This window comes from Ambystoma mexicanum, chromosome 2q (genome assembly GCF_040938575.1).
Source record: "Ambystoma mexicanum isolate Mex_15411 chromosome 2q, UKY_AmexF1_1, whole genome shotgun sequence".
In the NCBI taxonomy this organism is placed as follows: Eukaryota; Metazoa; Chordata; class Amphibia; order Caudata; family Ambystomatidae; genus Ambystoma; species Ambystoma mexicanum.
The window spans coordinates 692,490,901-692,493,400 of record NC_090924.1 but is presented as its reverse complement, the minus strand read 5'-3'; the positions used below and the strand labels follow the sequence as shown (position 1 = coordinate 692,493,400).

Sequence of the window (2,500 nt, the reverse complement as noted above, 5' to 3'; positions counted from 1 at the left end):
GCCAGTGGACAGTTTGCAGGGTGCAAATAAGGGCTGGCCTCAGATCACTCATGGCGTAGTGCCGGCCTGTCCATACCTGTCGAAACCTGCATGCGGTCAAATGTGTCCGATTGACATTGTGGAAATAAAAAGAAACCAGCACCATGTTTCTGCCCGGACCGGGGACCTTTCGTGTGTTAGGCGAATGTGATAACCACTACACTACAGAAACAGCTCTGGTAGGCTGCGCTCTAGTGTGCTGGGACAGCTTTCAGCTGAAAGGCTTTGTGGCACTGATGTCTCATGGGGCCCGCTGGTACCTGCCAGGTGGCACACACCAACGTGAAAGTTTGGCGCAAGCCTGCGCCGGACCTACATGGCAGCACTCACAGCACCTCACACACAGGCTGCAGACACATACAAAAGACCAAGCTGGATGCAACAGTGGCGCGAGCCATGGCAGTCCCCACCCAGAAGGCATGTCCAAACCTTTATACATCAGCTCGCCGCCAGCGCATCATTACAAAGGAGGGGGAATTTCCAACACTGCCTCTTGGGCCATGGGCTTAAAAGCAGCCAACCATTGGCGACGGGCATCGAACCAGATACGGTCACGCACAAACTATTTTTGGGGGGGAATTGGGGACTCTGTGTTTTTTGTTTTCGGCGCTCCAAAAAAAAAGGGCTCGTCCGGGATTTGAACCCGGGACCTCTCGCACCCTAAGCGAGAATCATACCCCTAGACCAACGAGCCACCGCATGCAGAGAAAAGTGAGGGGGAGGGGGGTGGTCTACTTACCTCACTTGGCGCCATGCCCCAGTCGCTCCACGGCCTGACCCCTGCGTGTCACGTGGCCTGCCCCTGGCGCAAGCGCAGAGGACTGAGCTGCCTCTCAAGCAGAGAAACAAGAAGAAGAGCGGCAGCCTTCGCTGGCCAAAGGCCATCTGCTGCCGCTCGATCGGGCTCGATCAGGCGAGATATATGTGGCCGACCGGCCTAGAGCGCAAACCTGTACTGCTCAGGGTGGGCAGCTTCCCAGCAGGAGGATGTGTCTTGAAAGCCGACAGAGGCAAGAAGGCGCACTCCCTCAGCCCGCTCCAACCTCTGGATTCCTGCGAATTTCAGAAGAGAACTCTGGGGCAGCATGGCTTCTGTCATCTCCCAACAGCCTCTCTGTTCTTGCTATGTAAATACCTTTACATCCCCCGAACTGAGCATGTCTGTTTTTTTATTTTTATTTTGCTGAGGTGTGGTGCCTTCAACGACCGACAGGTGGCAGGAGAGCACTTTCTCCAACTGTGAAGGGGACTTTTTTCACTTCCTGAGTAGACTGGGCTCAGTGACATATGCCACCAAGCCAGCCACTAGAAAATGCAGGTTTTGCAGCCGTGGGCCAGTGGGGGTTTAAGGGCAGGTGTGCCTCCGGCGTCTCTGGCAGACAGCTCCAGTTGCAAGGCAGCAGAAGAGAACAGGGAGGCTTGCCGGGCGCTGCATTCGGGGGCCCCCACGAGGTTTTCCGCAAGCCTTACACTCTGAAATGTGCTCAAAAAAATGAGCCCGGCTTGTCAGGAGTGGGATTTGAACCCACGCCTCCAATCGGAGACCAGAACACCCAGATGCAGGGAAGAGCTGCGCCTCTTGAGTCTGGCGCCTTAGACCACTCGGCCACCCTGACAGCTATGGGCAGGATTGGGAAAGATTCTTCAGTACCCAATGTCGCCACGTGCCAGCGCCGGTTTTCATGCCCCGATCTCTGCATCAAAAGTACCCAAACACTCACTTAAGGACCCAGGGATGGCAGGAAACGCCCACTGATGGAGCCAGTGGACAGTTTGCAGGGTGCAAATAAGGGCTGGCCTCAGATCACTCATGGCGTAGTGCCGGCCTGTCCATACCTGTCGAAACCTGCATGCGGTCAAATGTGTCCGATTGACATTGTGGAAATAAAAAGAAACCAGCACCATGTTTCTGCCCGGTCTCGAACCGGGGACCTTTCGCGTTTTAGGCGAATGTGATAACCACTACACTACAGAAACAGCTCTGGTAGGCTGCGCTCTAGTGTGCTGGGACAGCTTTCAGTTGAAAGGCTTTGTGGCACTGATGTCTCATGGGGCCCGCTGGTACCTGCCAGGTGGCACACACCAACGTGAAAGTTTGGCGCAAGCCTGCGCCGGACCTACATGGCAGCACTCACAGCACCTCACACACAGGCTGCAGACACATACAAAAGACCAAGCTGGATGCAACAGTGGCGCGAGCCATGGCAGTCCCCACCCAGAAGGCATGTCCAAACCTTTATACATCAGCTCGCCGCCAGCGCATCATTACAAAGGAGGGGGAATTTCCAACACTGCCTCTTGGGCCATGGGCTTAAAAGCAGCCAACCATTGGCGACGGGCATCGAACCAGATACGGTCACGCACAAACTATTTTTGGGGGGGAATTGGGGACTCTGTGTTTTTTGTTTTCGGCGCTCCAAAAAAAAGGGCTCGTCCGGGATTTGAACCCGGGACCTCTCGC

The 2,500-nt window shown here is 55.3% G+C and overlaps 4 non-coding genes across 4 annotated transcripts in view; all 4 read right to left on the bottom strand.

The window, feature by feature from the left end:
* Positions 1-661: 661 nt before the first annotated feature.
* Positions 662-733, bottom strand: TRNAP-AGG (transfer RNA proline (anticodon AGG)). The gene has a single exon. It is a non-coding gene; the product is annotated as a tRNA-Pro (tRNA).
* An 810-nt stretch (positions 734-1,543) lies between these two features.
* On the bottom strand, positions 1,544-1,655 carry TRNAL-CAA (transfer RNA leucine (anticodon CAA)). Its single transcript has 2 exons — positions 1,618-1,655; positions 1,544-1,589 (listed from the first exon to the last, which is right to left on the bottom strand). It is a non-coding gene; the product is annotated as a tRNA-Leu (tRNA).
* A 288-nt stretch (positions 1,656-1,943) lies between these two features.
* Positions 1,944-2,016, bottom strand: TRNAF-AAA (transfer RNA phenylalanine (anticodon AAA)). The gene has a single exon. It is a non-coding gene; the product is annotated as a tRNA-Phe (tRNA).
* A 449-nt stretch (positions 2,017-2,465) lies between these two features.
* The window catches only part of TRNAP-AGG (transfer RNA proline (anticodon AGG)), a 72-nt gene continuing 37 nt past the window's right edge, over positions 2,466-2,500 (bottom strand). The window contains exon 1 of the tRNA in view: positions 2,466-2,500. This exon is cut by the window's right edge and continues 37 nt beyond it. This is a non-coding gene — a tRNA (tRNA-Pro).